This window comes from Triticum urartu, chromosome 1 (genome assembly GCF_003073215.2).
Source record: "Triticum urartu cultivar G1812 chromosome 1, Tu2.1, whole genome shotgun sequence".
Lineage (NCBI taxonomy): Eukaryota > Viridiplantae > Streptophyta > Magnoliopsida > Poales > Poaceae > Triticum > Triticum urartu.
In genome coordinates, this window is record NC_053022.1 from 55,289,565 (window position 1) to 55,298,442 (window position 8,878).

Below are 8,878 nucleotides of genomic sequence, written 5' to 3' on the forward strand. Positions count from 1 at the left end.
ATGTGTGCATGATCACAGGACATTTGAGGATTCCAAGATATTTAGCTCACACCGAAAAACTTGCAAAACCTTTTCTCATCCAAGGGCTTTGTGAAGATATCTGCCAATTGCTCTTCAGTGTTGACGTGAATGATATCAATATCTTCCTTCATGACATGATCTCTGAGAAAGTGATGACGGATCTGAATGTGCTTTTTCTTCGAGTGCTGAACTGGGTTGTTGGCAATCTTGATGGCGCTTTCATTGTCGCAGTCGAGTGGCACTTGCTTCAGATGAATGCCATAGTCTGTGAGTGTTTGCTTCATCCACAGAAGCTGAGCGCAGCAAGATCCAGCAGCAATGTATTCAGATTCAGCAGTGGAGAGAGATACACAGTTCTGCTTCTTAGAAGACCAACACACAAGTGATCGTCCCAGAAAGTGACATGTGCCTGATGTAGACTTGCGATCCACCTTTTCACCAGCATAATCAGCATCCGAGAATCCAACTAGATCAAACTCTGAGCCCTTTGGATACCATAATCCTAGTGTTGGGGTGTAAGCCAAATATCGAAGAATTCGCTTCACAGCTAAGTGATGCGATTCCTTTGGTGCCGCTTGGAATCGGGCACACATGCAAACACTAAGCATGATATCTGACCTAGATGCACAATAAATAAAAGTAAGAAGCCATCATATCGGGGAGCCCTTTTGATCGAACTCTTTACCATTGGCGTCAGGATCCCAGATGACTTTTGGTTGGCATTGGCGTCGTATAACCTTTGCAGTCTTGCATTCCAAACTTCTTCAGGCAATCTTTGAGGTATTTCTCTTGAGATATGAAGATGTCATTGCGTTGCTGCCGTATTTGAAGACCAAGGAAGAACTTCAGCTCACCCATCATGGACATCTGATATTGCTCTTGCATCATGTGTCCAAACTCATCACTGTATTTCTGATTAGTGCAGCCGAAGATAATGTCATCCACATATATTTGGCACACAAATAGTTCACCATCATATGTCTTCGTGAAGAGTGTGGGATCCAGGGAACCAGGTTTGAAGCCTTTGCTCTTCAGGAAGTCTTTGAGTGTGTCATACCAAGCACGAGGGACCTGTTTGAGGCCATACAATGCCTTGTTGAGCTTGTAAACCATGTCAGGATGTTTTGGATCTTCAAAACCAGGCTGTTGTGCAACATACACTTCTTCTTCAATCTTGCCATTGAGAAAGGCACTCTTCACATCCATTTGATACAAAAGGATGTTATGATGATTTGCATAAGCTAGCAGTATGCGAATAGCTTCAAGCCTAGCCACAGGAGCAAATGTTTCATCGAAGTCAATTCCTTCAACTTGAGTGTATCCTTGAGCAACGAGACGAGCCTTGTTTCTGACAACTTGACCATGCTCATCTTGCTTGTTGCGATATATCCATTTAGTGCCTATGATATTGTGTTTACGAGGATCAGGACGCTTGACCAGTTCCCATACATTATTCAGCTCGAACTGTTGAAGCTCTTCTTGCATAGCTTGAATCCATTCAGGTTCCATGAAGGCTTCATCAACTCTCTTGGGTTCATATATTGAGACGAATGCAAAGTGCCCACAGAAATTTGCTAGTTGTGTTGCCCTTGAACGAGTGAGTGGACCGGGTGCATTGATTCTATCAATTATCTTCTCAATATGTACTTCATTTGCAACACGAGGATGAACTGGACGAAGATTTTGCTCTTGCTGATCATTGTCATCGTTTGAAGGATTGTCTTCAGGCTGAGCATTGTCTTCAGGTTGATTAGGTGCAGAAATGATAAGTTCCTCTTCAGGCTGTACTTCAGACGGTATGATTTCTCCAGTTCCCATAAGCTTGATGGATTCACTGGGTGGAATTTCATCTAGCACATTTGGCAGGTGCTCTCTTTGCGAGTCGTTAGTCTCATCGAACCGCACATCCACAGTTTCAACCACTTTATAGTGAAATAGGTTGAAGACTCTGTAGGAGTGCGAATCCTTTCTGTAGCCAAGCATAAAACCTTCATGTGCTTTCGGTGCAAATTTTGAAGTGTGATGTGGATCCTTGATCCAGCACCTAGCACCAAATACTCTGAAGTAACTGACATTTGGCTTCTTACCAGTGAGGAGTTCATAGGATGTTTTCTTCAGAAGCTTGTGAAGATAAACACGGTTGATGACATGGCATGCAGTATCAATAGCTTCAGGCCAGAACTTTCTTGGTGTCTTGTATTCATCGAGCATCGTCCAAGCCATCTCAATGAGTGTTCTGTTCTTGCGTTCCACGATGCCATTCTGCTGCGGCGTGTACGGAGCTGAGAACTCATGAGTGATGCCCAGTGTATCAAGATAAGTGTCGAGGCCGGTGTTCTTGAATTCAGTGCCATTGTCACTTCTGATGTGCTTGATCTTGACGCCATAGTTGTTCATGGCTCGATTGGCGAAGCGTCTGAAGACATCCTGCACTTCAATCTTGTAGAGGATTATATGTACCCATGTATATCTTGAATAATCATCAACAATGACGAAGCCATAGAGACAAGCAGTAGTAGTAAGGTTAGAGTAGTGAGTAGGGCCGAAGAGGTCCATGTGTAGCAGTTCGAAGGGTTGAGTCGTTGTCATGATTGTCTTCGAGGGATGCTTGGCCCTCATCATCTTTACAGCTTCGCAGGCACCGCATAAGTGATCCTTCTTGAACTTGACGCCCTCAATGCCTATGACGTGCTTCTTCTTCGCAAGAGTACGCAAGTTCCTCATGCCAGCATGCCCTGGCCTCCGATGCCAGAGCCAGCACTCTGAAGCTTTTGCAAGAAGACATACGACAAGCTGTGGTCCTACTGAGAAATCTACCATGTACAAATCATCTTTCCGATACCCTCCAAAGACTAGAGACTTGTCAGATTCCATTAGAACAAAGCAATGATATTTTCCAAATATCACAATCATGTTCAAATCGCAAAGCATTGAGACAGACATTAAGTTGAAACCAAGGGATTCAACAAGCATCACTTTATCCATGTGCTGATCCTTTGAGATTGCAACTCTACCTAGACCCAATACCTTGCTTTTACTAGTACCAGCAAATGTGATGTGACTTTTGTCAGATGGACGTAAGGTTGAGTCCATGAGAAGACTTCGTTCGCCAGTCATGTGATTAGTACATCCACTATCAACAATCCATTCTGAAGCAGCTGGTGTCATACCCTACAATGCAGTTAGGGGGATAAGCTTCACGAAGAGCATTGTGAAGCATAAACATTTGACGAGCAAGTGGATTATGAAAGCTTAGATCGAGGTTAGGACTTATAGGACAAATAGCAAGTGACTCGGGAACAAAATACATAATAAGACCATTTGGGCATTTGATCTTGTGCCCTGCAAGATGTTTTAGGTCCCCAGCAATAGCTTCAGACGCATTTGATTTTCGGCTGGAGACCTTTCCCTGCAAAAGAGAGTTAAGCTTTCTTAGCCACCCACATCTTCAAGGGTGGCTTCGAAGCAATGAGTCTAAGTGCAGCATCTAAGAACTTTGTCTTTGAAGCCCTGGTAAATAATTTTGCAGGAGGTGAATAATACTCATAGGAATAAGCAGAGTAGTTCTTGGTCTTATGAACATGACGGTTCGATGAAACACGGTCATATTCATAGGCCTGGGTATGATTTCCCTGCAAAACATTTGTGTTAGTGCGACTCAGGTGAGTCCTCTGTCTGTATGAAGCCTTTGGACCATATGAAGCCTGTGGTCTGGGGTTTGTCTTCTTCCCTTATGGTGTCATGACGACATTCACAGGAAGATTCTCCAGAAACCTTTTGGGCACCCAGACTTTCTTCATAGGTGGCCCATTCCTGCAGTTAGTACCAATATACCTGGCAAATACTTCACCATTCTGATTCTTAAACAGTTTATAGTTTGCATCAAAGGATTCATCAATGACAATAGGATTAGCACAAGTGAAGCTAGATAGGGTGGATGGATCCACTGAAGGTTCCTTTGCAGCAACCCATGTGGTTTTGGGGTACTGCTCAGGCTTCTAGTAAGAGACATCAGCATTCATTTTACTTTCGAATCCAACACCCTCTTTCCTAGGGTCTCGGTTCAGAATCTACCTTTTGAGGACATCACATAGTGTCTGATGCCCTTTGAGACTTGTGTGCATCCCTGTTTCAAGCAATGTCTTCAACCTAGCATTTTCATCAGCAATAGCAGTGGCATCCTCAGCAGAGGGGTTAGTTACCACATCAACAGTTAAAGATATTGCAACAGTAGCAGCAGTAGAACATTCAGCAACAGAAGTAGTGTTATCACGCTCAAGGCATTTAAGACATGGTGGTTCAAATCCTTCCTGAGCGGGACTGATCTGTTCAGCGCGAAGTGACTCGTTTTCCTTTTGAAGATCTTCATGAACCGCTCTCAATTTCTCAAGTTCTTGCTTCCTTTGAAGTTAATCATAGGAAATCTTTTCATGAGTTGTTGAGAGCGTTTCATGACGACTTTCAAGTTCCTCATACTTAACATGAAGATTTTTTATGTCTTCAATTAAGGACTGAGATCGAGTCATTTCAGCGTCCAACGGGTCATCGCTTTTGTCTAACAGTTTTTGAATATGTTCCATACCTTTCTGTTGTTCAGTTGCAATTTTAGCAAGTGTTTTGTAGCTGGGTTTGGAATTACAATCAGAGTCATCTTCACTTGATGTTTGAAAGTAAGCACCACGTTAGTTTACCTTGGCACCACGTGCCATGAAGCAGTAGGTTGGAGAGGATGGCTCAGGTTCGGGAGACATTGTTTTAAGTGACTCCTTGAAGTCGAGGAACCAGGGATCCTGACGTGTCCGATGACCTTCATAAACATCAAAAATCCGATCCCATATAAGCTTTGCATTGTAGAGATGCATGATGCGCCTGAACTCATCTCTGGACAGAGAGGAGCATATAATGTCCTTAGCCTTGACATCCAGCAGAGTGAACTTCTAAAAGTCTTCGGCATCCGCCATCTTGCATAAGTCGGTGAGGCCAATCTCTGTGACCGTCCAAAGCTCACTGTCCATTACAAGGAGTCGCTTCCTCATCATAGTCTTCCATTTGGGATAATCAGTGCCATCGAAGACAGGGCACGCAGCGGAGACTTTGATTATCCCTACAGTCAACATAGCTAAAACTCCAGGTGGTTAAACCGAATCACACAGAACAAGGGAGCACCTTGCTCTGATACCAATTGAAAGTGCTAGTTATCGACTAGAGGGGGGTGAATAGGAGATTTTTATGAAAGTCTTCAAAACATGGGAGTTTCAAAGACAAACGATAGAAATGAACCTATAACCATGCAGCGGAAGGTAGACTACACTAGACAAGACATAGTCAAGTATTCAATGAAGTGAGAGCACGAAGACTAATAGCAGCTAGGCAGTACGGATCAGGATGGAAGATAGTATGAAACCAATCAGAACAAACAGTCACACAGTGAAGACAAATGGACAATGCAAACAGGCAATGACTTCACAAGGACCAACTGTAAATAAAGAGATGGGAAGGATAGAACCAGTTGCTTGTTGAAGACAATGATTTGTTGGACCAGTTCCAGTTGCTGTGACAACTGTACGTCTGGTTAGGGAGGCTGAGATTTAACTCAGAAGACCGTGTCTTCACCTTATTCCCCTTGAGCTAAGGACACCCAGTCCTCGCTCAATCACTCTGGTAAGTCTTGAAGGTAGACTTCCAAACCTTCACAGACTTCATTCACCAGCGATCCACAATGACTCTTGGATGCTCAGAATGTGACGTCTAACCGGCTGGAGGATTCACAGTCCTCAAGTGTAACAAGTCTTCAGATCACACAGACAGGAAGACTTCAGTGATGCCTAACACTCTTTGGCTCTAGGTGTTTAGGGCTTTGTCCTCGCAAGGATTTCTCTGTCAAAGGCTTCGAGGTGGGTTGCTCTCAAACGACAAAAGCCGTGTACTAACTCTGAGCAGCCACCAATTTATGGTGTAGGGGGTGGGCTATTTATAGCCACTAGGCAACCCGACCAGATTTGTCCAAAATGACCCTGGGTCACTAAGGAACTGACACGTGTTCCAATGGTCAGATTTCAAACACACGCGGCAACTTTACTTGGGCTACAAGTAAAGCTGACTTATCCAGCTCTGGATAAGATTTGCTCTCATTGTCTTCGCTCGAAGACATAGGAGTTTGGTTAAGCATCACTTCAGTCACTCTGACTTGACCCCACTTAATAGTATGGTGGTTCCTATGACTCAACAAGGAAGAAAGGAAACAACGAAACAACTAAGTCTTCGCACTCCATAGTCTTCATGCGATGTCTTCTCTTGTCATAGTCTTCAATGTGAATGTCTTCACATACCACCTTTGTCTTCAATGTCTTCATACATTTTTAGGGGTCATCTCCGGTAGGTAAACCGAATCAATGAGGTACTACTACCTGTGTTGTCCTGCAATACTCACAAACACATTAGTCCCTCAACCAGGTTTGTCGTCAATACTCCAAAACCAACTAGGGGTGGCACTAGATGCACTTAAACACTGTTTAATTTGCTCATACTCCCTATCATTAATTGTTGTTTAGTTTGTTGTTTCTATCAAAATGCATGTTCGCAACAACTGTAAGTTCCAGGTTTTACTTATAAAAACAAATTCCTTATTCATACCATACACATTACTTAATACTCCCTATATGTATGCTTTTTTTGTGGATCTATAATCCAGTGTGTTGGTGAAGCAGCCCACGTTTGCACCTTGTCATCTCCTGTTTTATCTTACTGATGTGGCTGATGATATGAACAACATGTCATGCACATTAACCAAAATAGATACAATGATTGTCTTTGCCCTTCATCTATGCTTGTTATGTTGATTGTTGGGGAACGTAGCAGAATTTTAAAATTTTCTACGCATCACCAAGATCAATCTATGGAGTCATCTAGCAACGAGAGAGAGGAGTGCATCTACATACCCTTGTAGATCGCAAGCGGAAGCGTTCAAGAGAACGGGGTTGATGGAGTCGTACTCGTCGTGATCCAAATCACCGATGACCGAGCGCCGAACGGACGGCACCTCCGCGTTCAACACATGTACGGAACGGAGACGTCTCCCACGCCTTGATCCAGAAAGGAGGAGGGAGAGGTTGAGGAAGAGAGTCCAACAGCATCACGACGGCGTGGTGGTGATGGAGTGGTAGTTCTCCGGCAGGGCTTCGCCAAGCTCACGCGGAGGAGGAGAGGTATTGGAGGGGAGGGGCTGCGCCAGGTTCATGGGTGTGGCTGCCCTCCCACCCCTCCACTATTTATAGGTGGGGAGAGAGGGGGGCCGGCCCCCCTAGATCCCATCTAGGGTTGGGGCGGTGGCCAAGGGGGGAGGAGTGCCTCCCAAGTCAAGTGGAGGCCCTCCCCTTAGGGTTTCCCCTCTCCCATGCGCATGGGCCTTGGGGGGCTGGTGCCCTTGGCCCATTAAGGTTAGGTCTCCCCCCCCTACAGCCCATGCTACTGTATTGGACGTGGTGGAACATTTTTTGGACCTCCGGAACCTTCTGGAAGCTTCCCGGTACAATACCGGAAAAAACCGAACTTTTCCCGGGAACCCGAACAACAACTTTCCATATATAAATCTTACCTCCGGACCATTCCGGAACTCCTCGTGACATCGGATCTCATCCGGGACTCGCAAACAACATTCGGTAATCACATAACAAGTCTCCCTAATAACCCTAGCGTCATCGAACCTTAAGTGTTGTAGGACCCTACGGGTCGGGAAACCATGCAGACATGGCCGAGACAACTCTCCGGTCAATAACCAACAGTGGGATCTAGATACCCATGTTGGCTCCCACATGTTCCACGATGATCTCATCGGATGAACCACGATGTCGAGGATTCAATCAATCCTGTATTTAATTCCCTTTGTCCAGCGGTATTGTACTTGCCCGAGATTCGATCGTCGGTATCCCGATACCTTGTTCAATCTCGTTACCGGCAAGTCTCTTTACTCGTTCCGTAACACATCATCCCGTGATCAACTCCTTGGTCACATTGTGCACATTATGATGATGTCCTACCGAGTGGGCCCAGAGATACCTCTCCGTTTACACGGAGTGACAAATCCCAGTCTCGGTTCGTGCCAACCCAACAGACACTTTCGGAGATACCTGTAGTGAACCTTTATAGCCACCCAGTTACGTTGTGATGTTTGGCACACCCAAAGCACTCCTACGGTTTATCCAAAGAAGAAGAAGTATATAGTCTAAGGAAATGATACTTGACATTAGAAAAGCTTTAGCATACGAACTACACGATCTTTGTGCTAGGCTTAGGATTGGGTCTTGTCCATCACATCATTCTCCTAATGATGTGATCCCGTTATCAATGACATCCAATGTCCATGGTCAGGAAACCGTAACCATCTATTGATCAACGAGCTAGTCAACTAGAGGCTTACTAGGGACATGGTGTTGTCTATGTATCCACACATGTATCTGAGTTTCCTATCAATACAATTCTAGCATGGATAATAAACGATTATCATGAACAAGGAAATATAATAATAACCAATTTATTATTGCCTCTAGGGCATATTTCCAACAGTCTCCCACTTGCACTAGAGTCATAATCTAGTTCACATCGCCATGTGATTAACACTCACAAGTCATATCGCCATGTGACCAACATCCAACGAGTTTACTAGAGTCACTAATCTAGTTCACATCACTATGTGATTAATACTCAATGAGTTCTGGGTTTGATCATGTTATGCTTGTGAGAGAGTTTGTAGTCAATGGGTCTTGCCATATTCAGATCCGTATGTATTTCGCAAAACTTAATGTCATATCGTAGATGCTGCTACCACGTTCCACTTGGAGCTATTCCAAATTGTTGCTCC